We start from the raw sequence: 25075 nt of genomic DNA on the forward strand, positions 1-25075 counted from the left end.
ATTGGTCTGACCTAATTGTTTTTTTGCATATAAAATCTACTTTTTTAGGTTCTTTTAATGGTCTATGAGGATAATTACATATCTTAGAAAGCATGCCACCCAACAGCCAACCACCATTAACCATATACGTGTCAAGCCTAATGGTGTGTGATTACAACTAAACTCATGGGACTGTTGGTCTTATAGTGTCTGTGAGGATTTTTAGTTCATCTTTCTGAATATATCTGCATCTAACACAACGTGTGAGAAGTAAACAGTTGTATAGATCAGTGGTTCTCAACACACCTGCTTCAAATAATCAGCACAATAGTAGAGATCTCTATGAACTGAACGGATTGTGTCCGATGAGAGAAACGTACAAAATGTGCAGAGCAGTGGGCCTTCAGAAACGGAGTAGAGAACCACTGCTCTAGATGTTTATGTTTATATGAAAAAACTATTTTGTGAACTAGTTCTTGGTTTTTCACTCAACTATTTTGTGAACTAGTTCTTAGTTTTTCACTCAACAAAAGTGAAAAGCCAATGCAGTACAATTTCCTGTAGTCTGTGAGCAATTGTGATCACCAATTGTAAGTCTTATTCCTTTAGTTCTTTTAAGTTTGAATTACAAAAACAATTTTTCAAAACTACTGCTAGTTTTCAGTCAACAATAAAATCAGTGCAGTACATTTTTTTCTGTCCTCTGTGGGAAAACATATATCAAAAGAAAAATGTAATGAATTCAGTATATGCTGGCGTATGCATAGATTTCATATGATGTCACACAGTGATGTAGGTGCCATTTGTACGACTGAGTGGCAGCACGCATGTGTAAATGAAATCATAAAGATATGGATTAAAGTTTTCCATTATCCCCAAAACTCTGTTCAACATTAGAAATGAATTGCTGCTATCAAGAGGATATATGTCTGGCTGTATTTACATCAGTAGCATTAGGATTCTATTCTACCTTCCATGACATAAACGTGTCCTGACATGATGTATAATACAAAGTAGTTACATTTGTATACGTTCTTTTTAAAATATTGCACCCAAAACTTAATTTAATAATGCAATTGGATATTGTTCACATAAATTACCAGCTAGAACCCAACTAAATAGCAGCACTTTATGAAAGTGAACAGAGACAAATGCTCACCGGCAAATCTACTAAATTACATGACAATTTGATATTGAAAATATATCTGGATCAGTTATTTATTGGCCTAGCCTAAAATCACATGCAAATAATTGCAGAGCTATACCACTATTTGACAATTTAACATGACAGAGCCTAAAATTTTTATTAACTAATTAAAATATGTAACATTGCTTTATTGTTTCCAAATCCAAAAATCTGTATTCTCTTATACTTTCTGTGTGAAACACAGACCCTCATTAACATACTTAAGAGCATGCTTATTAGGATTTGAATTAAAAATGTGTCCATCTTTATTTACTTTTCAATATTCACTATTAATTTTGTTAAATTAATTGTAAAATGAAATAATTTTAGCCAGCAGATGGCAGAAGTATACTCAATGAAATTGTGTTCACATGTTTCATCAATGCATACATGATTTAACTTTATGAAGTCACTATTATTATGTTAAAATAACATTTCGTCAATCATCCTGACAGTATCTGTTTTAACAGTCATGTGACATTTGGACAAAGGTGATGTAATGACTCTGCCTGTCTTTGACTTGAGTTTGTTTGCCCACCTGTCTATTGATTGTTTCGCCCATTTATTTGTTACTGTGGACACTGATTATACTCATTCATTTCCTCTCGTGTGTCGTAAGTTACTTATTGTCTCTGTATTGTGATTGGTCATTGTTTTACATATATTCACTGTTTGTTCACTTACCCATTGCTGGTTGTCATGTATAGTTGTGTATGTTTACTACATGCCTTACCTGTTGTCTGCCTGCTTGTCTGTTTGTTGTTTTATTAAATAAACTTATGTGTAACTGCATTTGGATCCTCGCATCTGCCTCGCATCACAACAGAACGACCAGCCATTATAGGATCCAGCAGCGTTTTTTCATTCCGGTGTGTGTTGCCGAACGCCGACATGCTCCGTTACAGCGGCTTACAAGTTCAAGTTTTGACCCGCTCCACAGAAGAGGAATGGTGGGACAGACTTGACTTCTCTGCGCCAAGAAGAGCGATCTGTGAGTTGTTTTTGCCCAATTGTTTTGGACATGTGCGAGTGGTTTGAGCCTCAGTGATTCAGAATTAAAGTATCTTTTAAATGACTGCCTGGTTGAACCTCTGTCTCGGGCGGAAATGCAGGGCTTACAAGTTTTGGATTTTTGGGGATTTATCAGTCATTTGCAAAGCCGTACCCGGTGGAACTTATGGGAAAACCCGAATGAAGAGTCCTTTATGCCTGTAGCTCCCCTCGAACCGGTGATTGTGACACCACCGTGCTGCCCACTTCACAGAAAGAGGAGGAAAATGTCAGTGTCTGCCGCTCCTCGAGACTCGGAGGACATCTCCAAGCAAGCCGCGGTTGATACGAGTTTCACTTTGTTTCACCCTGTTCTCTCTGTGCCCAATTACGAAATCCTTCACGAGGAGGTCGCTATGCCTGAGCAACCCGCTGTCACTACAGAAGCCACTCTGTCTCATTCCGTTTTTTCTGTGGTTACGTCTGTTCACGAGATGACAGCGCCGTGCCAGAGCATAAGCCTGAGTTAATGGAGCAACCATTTCATCCGGTGAAGATCCGGGTCGACCGTATGATCTCCAGTGTGGTGGATACCCCGTTGATGAACGTTCGAGCGGCCGGAGTCTCTGGACCGATCGTTTCGTCGAGTGAATCTCTGCCGATCGAATCCTCAACCGAATCTCCAAGTGAGTCCCCAAATGAATCGCTCTGTGAATCCTCGCTCTGTGAATCCTCGCTCTGTGAATCCTCGCTCTGTGAATCCTCGCTCTGTGAATCCTCGCTCTGTGAATCCTCGCTCTGTGAATCGTCTTCGAGTTAATCGTCTTTGAGTGAACCATTCAGGGCCAGTGATTCAGTGGAACTGTTCAAGACCAGCAAATCCGCGAATTCACTTGAGAAGTTTTGTGGATTGTCAAAGACAATAGATCTGTTCACGTTAGCTGAATCCTCTAAGCCATTTGAGGTTATTGAGCCATTTAAGTCACTTGAATATTTTGAATCTGTGTCTGAACTGGCATTGTGTTGTGGTGGGTCTGTTTTGTGCTCCTCTGTTTTCCAGGAAATCTCTCAGACGCTTGAACCCAAATCACCTGAACAGTCATGGTCATGTGAGTCCTCAGCTCTTTTTGTTATGATTAAGGAACTGCTATTTGAGGTTCCAGAGCGCTCAGTTCTGACCAAGTTGGCTGAAACAAAATGTACAATGACTGTTGTGCCTACCCTCAAACCTGTTTTTGACTTTCTTGAGGTTGCTGTAACCCATAATACAGTTAACCTCTCGACGCGCACTAGCTCGCGGACGGAAGGACGTCAGTTTTTTTTAATGCTGCTAACAATATATATATAGCCTACTGTGTACAAACAACAATAATAATAACACTACTATACATCGTTTAAAAGGTCTAAGGGTTTAGCATCAGTGTATGGTGTCCGTTTTGAGATTAAATTGCTCTAGTATCATAAATATAGTATTTTATTACAGAAGTCCAGATAACAACATGCATAATATAAACTGACTCCTTACCTTTGTGCTGGTATAAGGAACGCGAATCGAATCCAGTCTTTCAGATGTGTGAATAACCCATAAAAACTCTCCAACAAAGTACATCCAATGACCAGTTTTGTCCACAAATGCGTATAATCCGTGAAATATTGATATATTTTCCATTGTTTACATCAGATTTCAGATGCACGTCTTGTAATAGATTATAATATACAATCTGAGGACTATTTACATCGTAACACTTGTATATGAGAGCACACTCGCGTTCAAAACCAGCGCTCAAACATGATTGTACAAGTAGGCGGGAGTATAATACATAATATCCAAACAGCGCTGTCTAATATCGTGACGTCATCTGACTCGCGCGTTTCTCCAATGACTTCATGGAAAATATTGATAGACAGAACGTGTAGCCAATTAGAACACGAATTCAACGATCTTTGTGTGAAGCTTTATTTCCTGGTGTGGATACGGCATTTTATACGCTTATATAATGATAAACAATAAAAAGAACGAACGTGTATGCATGTAAACAAAAGACTTATTTTGTGGCTGACTGGCACTTAGAAAAGGCACTAGTCTTACAAAAACTCTTGCAAGAACCTCATTTTTGGGTCTATTGACTTCAAACGTGAAATATAACTTCTTTAGACTTGTGGCTTTGGCCTCATTGCATTTATAGGTTTCACACATATATTTATCATTAAGATTTTTAGTGTTAAAAAAGATGTTATGCAAAAAACATTTTATTACAATGTACTTCAGCCTCTCTAACTTTTTTTTTATTAATCTTAAAATAATTTTGAAACATAGAAGACACTTTGAGCTTCGTTTTCCATCTAATGATACCACAGTTATGCTTATACTATAAATGGTTTAGTAAAAACAGCCCTTTTAGTGAAAGTAGGTATTTTCATGGTTTCGGGCCAGAATGGGGGTGCTTTTCAAGAGGTTAATATGGTTTCTCCCAAGCTACCAGGACTCTCTATTCCTGCCACAAAGCTCTTAGATGACTCTCAAGGACTTTCTGCCCAAACTAAAGTCGTCAACATTGAACTTTCTGTCCGGTTTAAAGGGGTCGACCTTGAATTGTTCTCCCTATCAGAAATGGCTGTCGTTGAACTTTCTATCCTGCTTAAGTCAGCTAACTATGAGATCTCTGCCCTGTCCGAGATGGCCATGTTGGAGTCCCACAAACTCCTTGTCTGGCTTAAGAGGGCGGTATTGAATTTAACCAGTTTCTCTGTTTTATCTGTTCTGTCATTAATTTCACCAGCTTTGCCAGCCTCTCTCATTTCATTTCCTGTTTGCAGACTCCGAGCACCTCCAGCACCACCATGGGTTACGATGCAGGTCAAATCTCATACTTCACCTACGACGGCGTCCTGGGCCCAATCTAGAGCTGAAGCCTTGCACCGGTTCCTGGTCACTACTACAGCGTTGCACTGGTCTCTGGTCATGCCCGCTGCATCACTCTGGCAGCAAATCCAGCTATGGTCTCTGGCTCCGCCCTGGCCACCTGCTCTGCCGGCTCCGCCCTGGTCCAAACCTCCTCACGGTCCTGGCCCCTCCGTTCCGCCTCCGCTCCACCACCCACCAGAACTGTGATAACACCATGGGAGAGTTTGGAACCCGCTCTTGGGGGGGGCTCTGTAATGACTCTGCCTGTCTTTGACTTGAGTTTGTTTGCCCTCCTGTCTATTGATTTTTCCGCCCACTTATTTGTTACCGTGGACACTGATTATACTCATTCATTTCCTCTCGTGTGTCGTTAGTTACTTATTGTCTCTGTATTGTGATTGGTCATTGTTTCACATATATTCACTGTTTGTTCACTTACCCATCGCTGTTCGTCATGTATAGTTGTGTATGTTTACTCCATGCCTTACCTGTTGTCTGCCTGCTTGTCTGTTTGTTGTTTTGTTAAATAAACTTATGTGTAACTGCATTTGGATCCTCGCCTCTGCCTCGCATCACAACAGGTGAAACATTTAAATAGGTTGATGAACTCTTGAAGGACACCAAGCATATGGAGATTGGTCATTTATTTCAAAGTCTTATTTCCTAACCCTGCCATTTCTGCTTCTGTGTGTAAATGCATGTATGTGTGTTAGCTTATTCTTCATCATTGGTGTGTTATAGGTTAGCCCTGTGAGACCTATTTCAATATCAGAACATCGTAGAGAAATTGTGGTGGGCTGTTTTGTCTCATGTTTTGTCGCTAACAATGCAGCAAATCTACACAGGCATGCCCATAAAGGTCTTAAAGGGGTCATATGAGATTTTTTTAAAATGTAAAATAAATCGTTTGTGTCCCCAGAGTGTGTATATGAAGTGTTAGCTGAAAATACTCCACAGATATTTTTTTGTAGCATGTTAAAATTGACACTTTGTAGGCCTGAGCAAAAGTGTGCCGTTTTTGGGTGTTTCCTTTAAAATGCAAATGAGCGGATGAAATGCAAAAAATGAAATGAATCACAATCATGGTGGTTTGTTGTAATGGAAACTCAATTGTGCTGTCAATTATTATTTTTCCTTCTTTCACTCTGCACTTAATGGCAGTGCTTTGGTTGGATAGTGCAGATAAAGGGGGCGGTACCTCACAAAACAAGCAAAATTTGACAACCTAATTTTTCACATGTTAACAGAGAATGGTTTCCCCAAGCAAAGTTAGTGGGGAGATCTTTTCACGTTTTCTAGGTTGATAGAAGCACTGGGGACCCAATTATAGCACTTACACATGGAAAATTTGCTCCAAAGCAACTGCATAGACCTAAATTAAATATATATTTTTAGTGTTTGTTGTTATATTGGTGTTTTACTATCCTGAAATGGGGGTAAAAATGCTTCTCACTATTTTGGGTACTGAAAAAGACTTTTACAGACACAGAAGGTAAAAGTGAGCTATAATTTCTATTTACAATGTATATGAAATACTACTTAAGTTTCAGTTTTCTTCCAGAAATTTTGTCACTTTTTCTCATTTAAGGCCATGAACATGCATGCAAAGTTAGGATACACTGATGTGTTTTGAAGTGGGTTTTTTTAGCACAAATAATGATTTTTGGTACGATTTTGATGTTCGCGGGTCAATTTGAACCATATTTGTTTGTTCCAAGGCAACTGTATAGACACAAATTAAATACATTTATTGCGTATATTTTGGTGTTTTACTACCCTGGAAAGGGAAAAGTGAGCTTTTCCTCACTATTTTCAGTACTGATTAAGACTTCCTCAGACACAGAAAAGTAAATGTGAACTATCATTTCTATTTTCAATGTATATGAAATACTATGTAAAGCAGATGAATTCAGACCCACAGTAAATCCAGAGGTGAATACAGGTGATGCCAGCTGTGCCCCACAAAACATGAAACCAAAATAAGCATCATTTGTGTAAAATGCAAGAGGTCAGAAAGCACATGCTTGATGTGTGCACATCATGTAAACAGTGATTTCTTGAATTTGTACAATGAGCCTCAAGAACAAAGATGAGCCTGTTTAGAAAATAAAAGCTTAATTTCATTTCAAAGCCATATTAAATTGTTCATTTAGGATGTCTTAAACATAGGTATGTTAAAAAACACGTTGAATTAAAATGTTAAATGTTGCAACAGTTTTTGTGCAACATTTGTTAAAACAAACATGTTAAAAAATGTGGTTAAATGCATTTTTTTAAATCTTACTTTTTAATTTGAAGTGTTTATAATGTGTGACAAAGACTGATACTAAAATGGTTCTGTTCATACCTAATCCCTTCTTGTTTTTCATAATGTGATATTTACGGAATTGCATTGAATCCAATGCGGGTCAATTTGACCCCTTCCATCAAAATTCGCATGAAAAACCTTACAAATGCTCTCAGTGTAATAAAACCTTTTCATACGCATCATCGTTGACAGCCCATTAGAGAGTTCACAATGGAAAGAAACCCTACAAATGTGCAAAATGTGGAAGGAGTTTCTCAGAATCATCGAATCTGAAAAACATGAACATTTGCACACTGGAAAGAAACCACACACCCTTGTTATCTGTGACAAGTCTTTTAGTCGAATTGACTATTTAATTCAACACAGGAGGATCCATAATGGTGAAAAACCTTACAAAATCTCTTAGTGTGAGAGAAGATTTAGACAGTCGGGTCACTTGTTAACCCATAAGAGAGTTCACATTTAAGGGTTTTTTTTTGTCAATAAATTGTTATTTTCAATGTATTCTGCATTATCCTGAATTATTGACTACAAGTGATGGATAGTTTGTTACCACAAATCTATGACCAGGATTAACCAGTATTAACAACCACTTGATTCTAACCAAAAGGGGTAATTTTGTTGCATTGTCGGCATTGTTCAGTTCACATGATCCGACGAACCACTGTATTTTAACTACAAGGTTAAGTATTGGTGTATCGACTGCCATTCATTATTTGGTCTGACCAACCTCTTAACTTGTTGCATGGTCAAGTTTGTGATGAGAGCCTATAATAACAAGTCAATATAATAATGAGTTGAAGTAGAATTATTAAACATTTGTCTAAATTCCAGGATTATCAAATATATTATTTGATTCATATTACCAACAGTGAGTTTTTAACTTTCAGAGTCAGATAAAATTACCTAAATTACTTAACGTTATAACGTCACCAATAAGTGCTGGTTAAAGACAGAACGCACTGAAAACCTTCCCCACAATGCATGGACTTTGCCATTGGGCCAACGTGTGGTTTTACCTTACAGTGGTGATAAAATAATGTAGGGGATTATATAGGGTTTCATTGTTTGATGTACTTGGTTAAATTTACAAAGATTTTGAACAGGAGGTGAATCATATATTTCTAAAAAACGAGCAGGGTAGAGGTCCAGTTATTCCTCAATAGATAATATTTTTATTCTACAATCAGCGGTTCAGAAAAATATTACAAAAAAAAGGAAGTAAGTAAAGTTGAATGATAAAATAATACAACGTACTTTTAGTTTAAGGGGACATTCCATGAAAATCAGACTTTTTTATGTTTAAGTGCTATAATCGTGTCCCCAGTGCTTCTACTAACCCAGAAAACATGAAAAATAGCAACCCTGTAACTTTATTTTGGTAAGTCTCTCTCTGCAAGCATGTGAATATTTAGGTCATTAGGATTTCGCTTCGTAGTAAGGGGATCTTATTATAATGATACCGCCCCTTCATGCTATCAACCTATACGCGGCCTCACCAGTGCGAGAGACAGAAAGAAAGACAGAATGACTGACAGCATGGCGCGTTTGTATTCCCTCAAACACAAACAGTAGCCTACAATCTTATAACTTGTATTTTTAATGGTCTTTCTAAAGGTTGAAGATGAGGATTAACGTTGCCTTAGTGCGAGAGAGAGAGAGAGAGAGAGAGAGAGAGAGAGAGAGTGAGAGAGAGAGTGGGCGAACAACGTGAGAGAGGGAAAGAGAGAGCAACGCGACTGTTCACTTTCATCAATACAAGTATGTTGTTTAATATGTTTCTCTGAAGTTTATATGAATGACCACGAGGATTAATGCAATGCACAAGACAGAGTGAGAGAACAACGCATATTTACTATCAGACACGGTACTAAATATCTTTAACTCATCGCTAGAATTAGGATACGTTCCAACAGCTTTCAAACTAGCAGTTATTAGACCGCTCATTAAAAAACCAAACCTTGACCAGGGAGATCTTAATAACTTTAGATCTCAAATCTACCTTTTCTTTCTAAAATATTACAAAAAGTAGTGGCAAGCCAGCTACGCACGTTCATAGCATTCGCATAAAAGTCTAGTAAAGGTTCTTAACTCGCAATAGTTATTTTCACGGAACAAAGCACTCACCGTCATAACACAGACCAACCAAATAAATAAATAAAAACCTTTCCTGCATGAACACTTAAAATGAATTGCATTAAATAGTTTGCCACCGTTTGCCACTGAACCTGCATTAACGACGACAGTGGGGCTTCCGGCCTTAGTCAAACGGTTTGGCACGTATGGTCGGGTTGCGATGTTTTGGGCGTTTTCTCCTGGTCCTGTAAATGGTATACAATATAGACCCGTTTGCCACTGAACCTGCATTAACGACGACAGTGGGGCTTTAGGCCTTAGTCAAACGGGTTGTCAGGTTTCATTTTCTCTTAAAGATCGGAAGGTGACCCTTATTTACCATATAAACCCTCGCATTGGGTCCCCAATTTGCTAAATCCTCAACTGTGGATAACATAATTATGCCGCAATAGTTAGTCTGTCTGGAACTAAGCTGAGTTAAACCACATCACTGTGTGACACTTCAATACATATGAACGGCCACTACGCTAATACGATTTTGTTTTTCTCTCCCTGTCTCGTCCTCGACCCGAGGACAACGAGACAAACAGACCCAGTCCCGGTAGATGTGAAAGTCGGCACACCTCTGATCTACTGGCCGTCCTTCAACGTTATGCCCAGCTGATGCCTGACCAACGATCACCGGCAGAACCGCTTAATCTCCGCTAAATCTCCTTATCCGTTCTCCCAAGGGTTTTTCCCTCCTAGGACTTATTTTTCCTTGGATAAAAGCCCGGGATTTTTTTTCTCCTAGGGGGTTTTTCACCCCGGGGAGGCAGCCTTTTTGGGCTTTACCTAGCTTCCTCTTCTATACGTTGCTTTAGTAATACGTGCACTTATGGAACAGATCCTGCATCGTAGCTCCGTCGAGTTCATCATCTAAAAGCTTCTTTTTACCATCTTATTCCTATTTTATATAATATAACTTATTAGTTTTACATAGGAATACTTTACCGTGACGATTATTGAGCAGTACTACCACGTGAAACTATTTATCACTAATAAACACCCAGTGTTAGCTTATAGCCCGCTAGCATCCACACGGTGGAGGCTGAAGCTAGCTTTTTCCGATCTAATGGCGGATTCATCTGATATATGCTTTTCTGACCTATCCTCACCTGAGCGGGAAGCTGTGGAGGAGTTGTTTCCCGGTTTTAGCAGATCCAAGGCGAGGTACAGCGCCCACTTCACCCTGCCTTCCGACGTCCACAAGCCAGCAACAAACATGCATTCCACGCGATGCAGCTTCACGGACCGTGAACGACATGAAAGCGATCGGGAAGCTGTGGAGGAACCGCTGCCCGGCCTTCGCAGATTCAGCAAGCCAAACATCACCCTGGACCCAGACGTTCGCAGGCGACCGAGGCGTGTCACAACCGAACACCCCACGCGATGCAGCTCCGGGGACCGCGTTCGGGTAAACGAAGACGCCATCGCCCAGCATGAAAGCGGTAAGACTCCGCTTGTTATTGTAACATGTACTACTTGCCACATGTATAGTTTAGCTTCTGCTGTTAGCATAGAGGGGTTTACATGCACTAAGTGTATTGAAGTATTAAGGTTAACTGAGAAGGTTGCTGAACTAGAATCGCGCATCCGAACGCTAGTTGAGGATAGCAAAACCGCTAATGTTACGGTCGCAAATAATCTATCGAGCGAAAAGACTAATGGCTCGGTTCCGACATCAGATGCTAATATATATATTACAAATACTGTATCGAGCGCGCATAGTGTTTATCAAAATACACATGGCTCGGTTCCGTCATCAGAGTCAAGTCGGCGGTCAAACTGGGTGACTGTTAGGCGGCATAGTCATATAAGGCGTCCTTCTAAGACCCATAACGTAACGACAATTTCTAACAGATTCGATCCCCTAAGGAGTATACCAGCTGAAACACCTTTTAAAAGTGCCCTGGTCATTGGAGATTCTATACTCAGGAACACTAACATTGAGGCACCAAACACCATAGTCGACTGTATACCGGGAGCCAGAACGTCTGACATTAGATCCAAACTTAAAGTGCTGGCTAATGCTAAGCGGAAGTTTTCTAAGATTGTTATTCACGCCGGCACGAATGACACTAGGCTCCGCCAGTCGGAAATCACCAAAGATAATATTAAGGAGATGTGTGAAATTGCAAAAACAATGTCAGACAATGTAATATGCTCTGGTCCCCTCCCCGCCTACCGGGGAGATGAAACACATAGTAGATTAGTGTCTCTCAATGGATGGATGTCAAAGTGGTGCCCTCAGCATAACGTAGGGTTTATAGACAATTGGAAGCATTTCTGGGGAAGACCATTTCTCCTAACCCGAGATGGCCTTCATCCGTCATCGGAAGGAAGTGCTATACTCACTAAAGAGCTGATCAATAGTCTTAATTCTGATATAGTCTGACTATCCAGGGCCCAGGTCAGGAAACAGACGGATCGGCTTAACCGTCCATCTGTTAGCTGCCGTGATATGTCAAGACCACTTATATCCCAGCACTTCGAGTCAATCTTACCGAAATATCAGCACATTTCAACTGTATCTGTTCCCCGAACAAATAAATACAGGGCACCGCTTGTTACATCTGGTACAAATCTGATTCAAATAAAATTAGAAAACAATACATTAACAGATGAATCTCGAATGTTAAAATTCGGCCTTCTTAACATTAGATCGCTTACCAATAAAGAACCTATTGTCAATGAAATAATTACAGACCAAAACTTAGATGTACTCTGTTTAACAGAAACCTGGCTTAAAGCAGACGACTACATTAGTTTAAATGAATCCACCCACAAGACTATTATTATAAACACGAACCTCGATTAAAGGGGAGAGGGGGTGGTGTAGCTACAATATACAACACAATTTTTAAAGTAAACCAAAAATCTAAGCTAAAATTTAAATCATTTGAAGTAATGTTGCTAAATATGGAAATAACTGATCGTAACCACAAACAGCTTTCTTTTGCTTTAGCGACAATCTATAGACCACCGGGCCACCATGCAGATTTCCTTAATGAAATAGCAGATTTCCTATCTGAGCTTGTAGTCACTGTAGAGAAAGCTCTTATTGTTGGTGATTTTAATGTCCATGTGGACAACCCAAAAGACGCGTTAGGACGTGCGTTTATAGATGTTCTAAATTCTCTCAATATTAGACAAAACGTGACAGGGCCAACGCATACTCGTAATCACACATTAGACTTAATTCTGTCACTCAGACTCAATATTAATGACGTCGAAAAATCACCTCAGAGTGATGCAGTTTCTGACCATTACCTTGTGTCATACACTGTACTTCTAGATAGGATCACTCAATCTACAACATGCTACCGACTAGCCAGAACAATAATTTCCACCACTAAAGATAGCTTTATTAGCACTCTTCCAGACCTGTCCCAAATGAAACATGTAGCAGATAACTGTGACGATTTAGATATTGAAATAGAAAACCTAAACAATGTCTGTTCTAACACATTGGATGCCGTTGCTCCCATTCGAAAAAAGAGATTCAAAGAAAAACCGCCAGCTCCATGGTATGACCATCACACAGCAGCCCTTAAAAAGGCAGCTAGAAAAATGGAAAGAAATTATAGAAGCACAAAGTTAGAAGTATGGCGCGCAGCATGGAAACAGAGTGTTAAACACTACAGACAGGCTATTAAAACCGCCAGATCTACATATCTTAGCAAGCTTATAAATGAGAATCATAATAACCCTCGTTTCCTCTTTAGCACAGTTGCGAAACTGACTAGAAACAAAGAACAAACAGAAACCAATAGTAAACTTCAACACAATAGTAACGACTTCATGAACTTCTTTTCTAACAAAATTTCGGCTATTAGGGAAAACATCGTAGCTACCCAGGCAGCCACCACTCTACCCATTAGTTCAATTAACACTAGACTACCATACGAACATCTTGATTCATTTAAACCTACTACAATAGATGAGCTCTCTAAACTAGTCACATCATCCAAATCATCGTCCTGTATATTAGACCCCGTTCCCACAAAACTACTTAAAGAAGTATTCCCTGTAGTGTCAACCCCGGTTCTAAACATCTTTAACTCATCGCTAGAAATAGGATACGTTCCAACAGCTTTCAAACTAGCAGTTATTAAACCGCTGATTAAAAAACCACAGCTTGACCAAGGAGAACTTAATAACTTTAGACCAATCTCAAATCTCCCTTTTCTTTCGAAAATATTAGAAAAGGTAGTGGCAAGCCAGTTACGCACATTCTTGACAAATAATAGTACATATGAAAAGTTCCAATCAGGATTCAGGCCCCACCATAGCACAGAGACAGCGTTGCTTAGAGTTACAAATGACCTCCTATTAACATCCGATCGTGGTGAAATCTCAATTCTTATATTACTAGACCTTAGTGCAGCATTTGACACAATAGACCACAGAATCCTACTCAATAGACTAGAAAACTATGTTGGTATCAGTGGTCAGGCGCTAGCCTGGTTAAGGTCATATCTAACCAATCGCTATCACTTTGTTTATGTAAATGAGGAAGAGTCATATCACTCCCTGGTTAAATACGGTGTACCGCAGGGATCAGTTTTAGGTCCTATCCTGTTCTCGTTATACATGTTACCCCTAGGAGACATTATCAGGAAACATAAGTTTTCACTGCTATGCAGATGATACCCAGCTTTACATCTCCTCGCATCCCAGCGAAACACACACATTTTCTAAGCTAAAAGACTGCATTAGCGATGTTAGTGACTGGATGGCACATAACTTTCTTAAGCTCAACTCCAATAAGACAGAGGTACTTATTATTGAACCAAATCGCTACAAACATAATATGTCAGATTACAAATTGCACATAGATGGCTGTACTGTGGTGCCATCTTCCACGGTTAGGAACTTAGGTGTGATGTTCGACAGCAACTTATCCTTTGATAGTCATATCGCCAACGTCTGCCGCACAGCATTCTTCCATCTTAGAAATATCTCAAAAATACGCCATATGCTGTCTACATCTGACGCAGAGAAGCTTATTCATGCTTTTATGACCTCTAGAATAGACTATTGTAACTCGCTACTCGGGGGATGCCATTCAAATCAGATCAACAAGCTTCAGCTAGTTCAAAACGCTTCTGCAAGGGTACTTACTCGATCTAAGAAGTATGACCACATAAGCCCAATTCTGGCATCTTTACACTGGCTACCAGTTAAATATCGCATCCAATTTAAAATATCACTAATCACCTACAAAGCTTTAAATGGCTTAGCACCCTCATATCTTAGAGAATTACTATCAGAATACAATCCATCACGCACACTACGGTCGCAAAATTCTGGCCTATTGATTATCCCTAGACTATCAAAAGTGTCTAAAAGTGGAAGATCCTTTTCCTACTTAGCCCCTAAGCTCTGGAATGATTTACCAACCGATGTCCGAGAATCAGACACAGTCGATCATTTTAAATCTAGACTTAAAACTTTTCTCTTCAACAAAGCATTCGCATAATTTGTCTAGTAAAGGTTCTTAACTCGCAATAGTTATTTTCACGGAACAAAGCACTCACGGTCATAACACAGACCAACCAAATAAATAAATAAAAACCTTTTCTGCATGAACACTTAAAATGAATTGCATTAAATAGTTTGCCACCGTTTGCCACTGAACCTGCATTAACGACGACAGTGGGGCTTCCGGCCTTAGTCAAACGGTTTGGCACGTATGGTCGGGTTGCGATTTTGGTGCTTTCGTGTGTCTTGTGAATAGTATGCCATACAGACCCGTTTGCCACTGAACCTGCATTAACGACGACAGTGGGGCCTCCAGCCTTAGTCAAACGGGTTGGCACGTATGGTCGGGTTGCGATTTTGGCGCTATCGTAAGTCTTATGAATAGTATGCCATACAGACCCGTTTGCCACTGAACCTGCATTAACGACGACAGTGGGGCCTCCAGCCTTAGTCAAACGGGTTGGTATGTATGGTCGGGTTGCGTTTTTCGCGCTTTCGTGTGTCTTGTGAATAGTATGCCATACAGACCCGTTTGCCACTGAACCTGCATTAACGACGACAGTGGGGCCTCTCAGCCTTAGTCAAACGGGTTGGCACGTATGGTCGGGTTGCGCTTTTGGCGCTATCGTAAGTCTTATGAATAGTATACCACATCACTGTGTGACACTTCAATACATATGAACGGCCGCTACGCTAATACGATTTTGTTTTTCTCTCCCTGTCTCGTCCTCGACCCGAGGACGAGACAAACAGACCCAGTCCCGGTAGATGTGAAAGTCGGCACACCTCTGATCTACTGGCTGTCCTTCAACGTTATGCCCAGCTGATACCTGACCAACGATCACCGGCAGAACCGCTTAATCTCCGCTAAATCTCCATTTCCGTTCTCCCAAGGTTTTTTCCCTCCTAGGACTTATTTTTCCTCGGATAAAAGCACGGGGTTTTTTTTTCTCCTAGGGGGTTTTTCACCCCGGGGAGGCAGCCTTTTTGGGCTTTACCTAGCTTCCTCTTCTATACGTTGCTTTAGTAATACGTGCAATTATAATATTGAGTCATAGCCGCAGCAAATTTAACTGCTCATGCTTTCATGTATTTTGTTGTGCTATCTGTCGTTTTCTGTGCTTTTCACTGCTTCTATTTATGTAAAGCTGCTTTGAAACAATTGACTTTTGTGAAAAGCGCTATATAAATAAAATTGAATTGAATTGAAAATTGAATAATATTGAGTCATAGCCGCAGCAAATTTAACTGCTCATGCTATCATGTATTTTGTTGTGCTATCTGTCGTTTTTCTGTGCTTTTCACTGCTTCTATTTATGTAAAGCTGCTTTGAAACAATTGACTTTTGTGAAAAGCGCTATATAAATAAAATTGAATTGCGAGTAATAATACATATGAAAAGTTCCAATCAGGATTCAGGCCCCACCATAGCACAGAAACAGCGCTACTTAGAGTTACAAATGACCTCCTATTAACATCCGATCGGGGTGAAATCTCAATCCTTATATTACTAGACCTTACTGCAGCCTTTGACACAACAGATCACAGAATCCTACTCAATAGACTAGAAAACTATGTTGGCATCTGTGGTCAGGCGTCCTATCACTCCCCCGTTAAATTCGGCGTACCTCAGGGATCAGTTCAAAAGTGTCTAAAGGTGGTAGATCCTTTTCCTACTTGGCCCCTAAGCTCTGGAATGATTTACCCAAAAATGTTCGCGTATCAGACACAGTCGAGCAATTTAAATCTAAACTTAAGACATTCTTCTTTAACAAAGCATTCACATAGAATGTCCAGTAAATGTACTTTTCCCGCAGTAGTTATTTTGTCTAGAACAAAGCACTCACATACCTCATATGGGTAATTTACTCTTGCCGCAATAGTTAGCCTGTCTGGAACCGAGCTGAATTAAACCACTATAATGTATGACACTTGCATTACATGCGAACGTCACCTACGCTAATAGAATTCTGTTTTTGTCTCCCTGTCTAGTCCTCGACCCCGAGGACAAGAGACAAACAGACCCAGTTCCTGTAGCTGTGAAGGTCATCGCACCACTGATCTACTGGCTGTCCTTCAACGTGATGCCCAGCCGATGCGCGACCAACGACCACCGGCTGAACCAGTTTAATCCGCTTACCCGCATCCTATCCCTACCGTGTCTATATATATATAAATATGAATTTCTCCCTAGGGTTTTTTGTCCTTCTAGGAGTTTTTCCCACTGGGTTTTCTCCTAGGGGTTTTTTTACTCCCAGGGAGAGTCAGCCATCTTTGGCTTAACTTAGCAGTTTACTGTATATGTTACATTATCAATACGCTCGCTTGTACGGTTTATCCTTAGCCGCTATATTCTACTTCTTATACTATCTATTGATTTTCTGTGTTCTCCTCTACATCTACTCATGTAAAGCTGCTTTGCAACAATTAACAATTGTGAAAAGCGCTATATAAATAAAACTGAATTGAATTGAATTGAATACACAATAAGCATAAATATGCTGTTTAATGTTTCAAATGAATACGAGGAGTCACAAGACAGCGAGTGAGAGACTGACAGAAACGCGTTGTGTTCAATCATACACAATAAGCATAAACATGTCATTTCATCTGTTTCTCTAAAGTTTAAGCATTAAACGTGTTGTTTTATTACAGATCATTTAAATGTGCTTGTGTGGTTTGGTCAAAAAGTAAACTTCTGAGTGTTTGTGGAAGTGCATTTTATTTAGGGCTGGTAAATAATTCAATATTGATAGATGTCACGGTATATAATTTTCAATAACGGAGATATGACTTCTATGGTAAATGGTAAATGGACTGCATTTATATAGCGCTTTTAACAGACCTATGGCCATCCAAAGCGCTTTACAATTAGCCTCACATTCACCCATTCACTCCCACATTCATACACCGACAGCGGTGTCAGCCATGCAAGGCGCCAGCCAGCTCGTCGGGAGCAGCTGGGGTTAGGTGTCTTGCTCAAGGACACCTCGACACTTGGTCTGGTGGAGCCGGGGATTGAACCACCAACCTTCCGGTTTGTAGACAACCTACATGAACCACTAGGCCACTGCCGCCCCGGAATAAAACACATTTCCGATATTTCGATATACATTGCAGCAGGGCTATTCAAATCTTACCCTGGGGGGCCAGGGCACTGCAGAGTTTAGCTCCATCCCTGATCAAACACATCTGAGCAAGCTAATCAAGGTCTTTATGATCACTAGACAATTACAGGTGGTTAAGTTTGATTAGGGTTGGAGCTCAACTTGTCATGGTCTTGACAGACTTCTGTGCTAGATTAAGGTCTGAGTGCAAAAAGCAGAAAAATGCTGGAAGTGCTTCTCGGGTGTAAAAAAGTGTGTAAATACCTCCGGTGCTCTTCAGTGGAGGGATCCACATATATTTTAAAATAGGGTTTGAGGCACTCAGGAGGATAAAGATTAAAAAGCCTTTATTAATACATGGCTAAGTAGAATAAAAACATGCCTACGTGTTTCAGCCAACAAGGCTTTCGTCAGGGCTTGAAGTGTTTGACAAACAGCTCACTTCCTAGTTAAGACCAGTAATCAATAACAGCTGTTAAGGTAACAGATATGAAGTCACATGATTCAACAAATTGAACAGATAGGAAGTCACATGATTAAATGAATAGTGTCACAATAATTATTTATAATCATTAATCCATCCCAGTAAATTCAATGACTACAAAAAAAAAAAAAAAAAATTATAAATTCAAAAAAGATAACAACTACAAATATATATATATATATATATATATATACACATATATACACACATACATATATATACACACATATATACATATATATATATATATATATATATATATATACATATATATATATACACATACATACACATACATACATACATACATACATACATACACATAAATACACACATACATACATATACATATATATATATATATATATATATATACATACATACATATATATATATACACACATACATAAACATATATACATATATATACACATGCATACAAATTCAAATAAAATAAGATAACAGCTACAAAAAAAAAAAAAAAAAAAAAAAAAAAAAAGGTTTAAAGATGAATTACAGAAAAGGGGCAAAATCTAGTTCACCATTTAGACCCGGGAAGCATGTAGCTTTCAATGTGTAAATCCAAAATGATTCTCTTTGCAAGAGTTTTTTAAGCCTGTCACCTCCTCGAATTGAGTTTTCAATATGCTCTATGCCTATAATTTTAAGAGTTGCAATTTCCATGGTTTGCATCTTTATAATGTACTGCCATAGGATATTGAGGATTTCCAGATCTTATTGCATATTTATGCTCCGCAAGTCTTACCTTTAATTTACGCTTAGTCCTCCCAATGTAAAAGCAGCCACATGGGCATTCCAATCTGTAAACTACATATGGAGTATTACAGTTAATGAAAGCATTTATGTTAAATCTGCGTCCAGAGGAGATGTCAATGAAAAAATTAGAATTAACCATGTTGTTGCAGTAATTGCAATGTCCACACTTATAATTGCCTTTTTTGGTAGAGAGCCATGTCTTTTGTTGTATAGGAGAAAGATGACTTTTAACAAGTTTATCATTTAAGGTTGGTGCTCGTCTAAAACTAATGGTTGGAGCGTCGGGGAGAGCTTCCCTAAGAACACTATCACTTTTCAGTAAGTCCCAATTTCTTTCAATGATTTGTTTAATTTTGTTTGCATGATTACTGTATTGTGTCACAAAGTATACATTGTCTGATCTTTGTTGATTTTTCTCTTTTGAGACTAGCAATTGTTCCCTTGGGAGGCATTTAGCCTTGTTGTATGCTATAAGTATAGTTCTTTTTTGATAACCTCTTGTTTTAAATCTCTGACACAGCTCAAACACTTCAAGCCCTGACGAAAGCCTTGTTGGCTGAAACGCGTAGGCATGTTTTTATTCTACTTAGCCATGTATTAATAAAGGCTTTTTAATCTTTATCCTCCTGAGTGCCTCAGACCCTATTTTAAAATATATGTGGATCCCTCCACTGAAGAGCACCGGAGGTATTTACACACTTTTTTACACCCGAGAAGCACTTCCAGCATTTTTCTGCTTTTTGTATCAAGAATTAAGGACATCAAGGGATTGTTCTAGGCTGGAGTAGCTCCGTTGAATCAACGTTGGGGACTATCTGTCTTTCACCTAAAAATGGCTACTGGATACTTCTCCTATTCCAAAGAAGAAGGTGAGAGCATTATTATCTCAGATACTCTGTTTGATCAGAGCTCTGTACAAACCACAGATGCTAAAAAACTGTTTATTGAAGTCAAAAAACTTTCTGAAAAAGACTTAAAACTACAGCTACATATGACAACTTTGTCAGACTATTGGAGAGAGAAAATGATACCAAGAGGTTTGAGAATTAAAAAATTCCCATCATTTGGGGCTGAAGATTCAGAGTTTAAAGAGAAATGGGAAGCAATATTAAACAAATGTTCTCTAGATCTCATGCTACTCCTTATACAAGAAGCTAAGAAACAAAAAACTCAAATTCAGAATGAAATTGCCAATTTAAAAGAAGAAGAATACAACAACTTCAAAAATCAACAAATCCCTTTTGAAAAAGAATTAAAAGTGGATTTAGAGAAATTACAGAGAGAGCTCAAACAAGAAAAACTGAGGAAATTTAACAGAGATTTATCAGATTATAAGGACAACAAAGTCTACTGGTGGAAACACAAACGAAGTTTTAAAACCCAGTCACAACGGAGAAGGACTGTCTCCTTTCAACTACCCAGTAGTGATGAAGACCACTCTGAGATAGAAGAGTCCTCCTCACTCACTTTTTTAGGCACCAAACCTCAAAGAAACTACATATCACAGAGACAACGAAGCGAAAGACAAGAAGAGGGAGAAGCAAGTCATCAAGGACCCATAAATTACAGCCGGTACACCAGAAGCAAAGGCAAGATGAAGATGAACAAGTAATTAACATTTCAGATGTCCCTCTTTCTGCCTGTCAAATCTCTGTTTTATCAAAAGGTTTAACATTTGCTCCCAAAAATACAGCCAGAGAGTTCCAAACAAAAATTGATCTGTTCAAGTTTCATCGTAATCTCCAATTGAAAGTCTGGCATCATATTATTCCCAGTCAAGCGGCCTCTCGAAGTCATATGCAACAAGATGACACAAGAACTTCATTTAGACCTAAGTCTACCTTTACACCAAATATATGTAATCAGACTCTAAATACATTCTACAAAAAGGTTACATATGAAGTTGATCAACTTTTTGCATCTAACAGTACAATGAGATCCAATCTGACAAAAGAAGAAAGTGATGCAATAAAGGACTTGTCAGCTAATGAAAACATTATAATAAAAAGAGCTGATAAAGGAGGAGCTGTAGTAGTGTGGGGCCGAGATCAATATGTCACAGAAGCTAATAGACAGTTAGCGAATAGAGAGTATTATGAACACCTCCAGTTGAATCCAATAGAACAAATGAAGATGGAACTCATGGAAATACTCCGGCATGCAAAAAATGAACAATGGATTTCACAAAAAGAACATGATTTCCTGCTGAATGAGCATCCAAGAATTCCTACATTCTACATGCTCCCAAAAATACATAAGAATTTGGAGAATCCACCGGGCAGGCCAATAATTAGTGGAAATGAATCAATCACTGAACCAGCCTCTCAATTTGTAGACTTCTTTATTAAATCATTTGTATCAGAACTGCCCTCTTTCATTCAAGATACAACACATGTACTGAACAAAATTAAGGACATACAGAACATAGGATCCGCACTTCTGGTTACCATGGACGTGGAAGCATTGTATACGAATATTGACCATACAGAAGGGCTAGATGCACTCTCTCATTACTTAGAAAAAAGACATTCAGAACTAATGCCCCCCTCTTCCTTTATCCTTAAGTTGGCAAAATGGACTTTAAACAATAATGTCTTCTTGTTCCAAAATCAATTCTTTAAACAAAAAAAGGGTACAGCAATGGGAGCATGTTTTGCACCTAACTATTCAAACCTGTTTATGGGAACTTGGGAAGAAAGATTTGTATATTCTGATCGCAATGTTTTCGCTGATAAAATAATATGGTGGGGTAGATATATCGATGATATCATTCTGTTTTGGTCTGGATCAGAAACTGAACTGCTTCAATTTCATTCATATTTGAACAACACTAACAGAAGTTTGAAGTTAAGCCTTGACTTCTCTTCATTTGAAATTAATTTCTTAGATCTTAAAATCACAAAAGAAGCAAATGGAGATTTACATACTTCTATTTTTAGAAAAACAACTGATCGCAATACAATTCTTAGAGCAGATAGTTTCCACCCGTCATGGCTAAAAAACAATATCCCTTTTGGCCAGTTTCAAAGACTTAAACGTATCTGTGATACAGATGAAGAATTTGAAAGAAATGCTCAGGATATGTGTCAGAGATTTAAAACAAGAGGTTATCAAAAAAGAACGCTGGTTACGTATGTAACCGTGGTTCTATGAATAGTGGAAGACCGCCAGAGGCGGAACAAAGTGGAATATCATGCGCTCGCGCATTGGCTACGAGAACTTATTGATTGGCTGTCATCCCGTGACCTCATGACGCCCAAATATATATTCTATCAACGCGTCATGATCTGTCTCAATGGTCATTCTCGCAATTCCGAGTGACCGAGAACTCTGGCGGTCTTCCACTATTCATAGAACCACGGTTACATACGTAACCAGCGTTCTATTTCATACCTCCAGACCGCCAGAGGCGGAACAAAGTGGAAGACTTATACCACCAAGTCACGAGGAATAAATAATAAAGACAGTAGACAAAATCTGAACACAATCTTTATTAACACAAGTGCAATACACAAAGGCAATCCACTACACCGCACCAGGCAGCACTGCTGCAGAAACAGGTGGAAGTGGAACCACATTCAGTTTGTAAAACCTGGAAAACGTACTGGCCGACGACCAAGTGGCCGCTGAACAGATGTCAACAAGAGAAATCCCCTTCAAAAAAGCCCAGGAGGCCGCCACACCGCGCGTCGAATGGCATCTCACAGACACAGGTGCAGACACACCAGCAGAACCATAAGCCGCTCTGATGGCATCAGAAACCCAATGTGCCAGCCTCTGTTTAGACAGAGCCGCGCCCCTGCGGCAAGCCCCAAAACGGACGAACAACTGATCCGTCGTCCGCCACTGAGCCGTCACTGAAACATAACGATGTAAGGCACGCACCGGACACAAAACCCGACGGGACTCGTCCGTAGGCTGAAAAGCAGCCAAAACCAAGGGTTGGTTAACAAACTGAGGTGACAAAACCTTGGGCAAGAAAGCAGGGTTGGGCCACAGGGTAACCCGGTCGAGTTCAGGACCCCATCTCAGACAATGATCACTCACCGAGAGGGCATGGAGCTCACTGACCCTCTTTGCAGAAACAATGGCCAGTAGAAACGCAGTCTTCATGGAGAGCCATTTAATGTCCGCCTGTTCCAGAGGTTCAAACGGCGGGGCACACAGACCCGTCAAGACCACATTCAAATCCCAAGGAGCATAGTCCGCACGCACACGTGGGCACAACCGTTGAGCGCCCTTGAGAAAAGCCACCACCAACTTAAGGGAGCCCACAGAAATGCCATCCAGCGGGGCCCTGTAGGCCGAAAGTGCAGCAACATAAACTTTCAGTGTAGCCGGTGAACGACCGTCGTCCAAGAGTTGTTGCAAGAAATCGAGTATGGCCGTGACGGGACAACTAAAGGGGTCAAGCGCACGCTCAGCACACCAGGCAACAAAAAGTGCCCAGCGGTTGCTGTACATCGTCCTAGTGGACTGAGCCCGGGCGTTCATAACAGTGATTTTAACTCTCTCCGAACAGTCCAGGACGTCCTGGTACCCCCCAGCGGCCATACCCAAAGTTTCAGTCGCTCTGGGCAAGGGTGCCATAGGGATCCCCCCATCTGGGACAGTAGGTCCCTCCGGGGAGGCAACGGGCAGGCTGGCCCTGTCGTAAGTGACAGAAGGAGGTGGAACCACGGCATGCTCGGCCATCGGGGGGCTATCAACAACAGCCGGTGACTCCGCTCTCGAACCCGGTTGAGCACCGCCCATAGTAAGGCCGTCGGTGGAAAGGCATAGAGAAGCAGGTCCGGCCATTCGTGGGCTAGGGCATCCCCGCCCAGAGAACCCGTCTCGTAACGTTCGGCGAACCATAGCGGACATTGCGTCGTCTCCCGTGAGGCGAATAGATCCACTGCCGCCATGCCGTAAACGTCCCAAATCTTCAACACAACTTCCTTGTGAAGTTGCCAGTTCGTCGGCCTCGGGCCCCCTCGAGATAGGCAATCTGCCGCAGAGTTCAGGTGACCGGGAACATGAATCGCCCTCAGGGAGAGAAAGCGCGACTCCGCCCAAGTCAGGAGCGTCCGTGTTAGGTGGAAAGACGGAAGAGACCTCGTGCCCCCCTGGTGGTTTATGTGGAACACAACCGAGGTGTTGTCTGTCCGGATCAGGACATGTTTCCCCACCAACACCGACTCGAAATGTCTGAGTGTCAGGACAACCGCTTGTAGCTCCAGAACATTGATATGGCATCCTGTCCAGTGAGGGTCCCACAGACCACTCACTCCTCGATGTTGCCAGACGCCTCCCCAACCCGACAGGGAGGCATCCGTGGTGACCACCTCCCTGCGCGACGGGGGTGGACCCATTGGTACCCCCGAAAGCAGAAAGTCGTCCTGCTGCCATCGGGCGAGGGAAGAGCTGCATTCTTCCGATATCCGTACGAGGGCCCGTCTGTTGCGAACTGCTGACAGACGTAGCGCGATCAACCATTGTTGAAAAGGTCGCAGATGGAGGAGGCCGAGACGAACCACCGAAGTAGCAGCCGTAAGTAGCCCTGCCAGTTTCAGCAAGCGGATATAAGGAAGTCTTCGTCCTAGCCGGACTGCCGATAAAGCCCGGCGAATGACCTCCTTCCTGGGCTCGGTAAGAGTAGCGCGCATCGACCGAGAGTCCAGGCACATGCCCAGGAAGTACACCGACTGGGTGGGAATGAGGTGGCTTTTCTCCCAATTGACCTTGAGGCCAAGTG

The sequence above is a fragment of the Paramisgurnus dabryanus genome, chromosome 3, assembly GCF_030506205.2.
Source record: "Paramisgurnus dabryanus chromosome 3, PD_genome_1.1, whole genome shotgun sequence".
Taxonomy (NCBI): Eukaryota; Metazoa; Chordata; class Actinopteri; order Cypriniformes; family Cobitidae; genus Paramisgurnus; species Paramisgurnus dabryanus.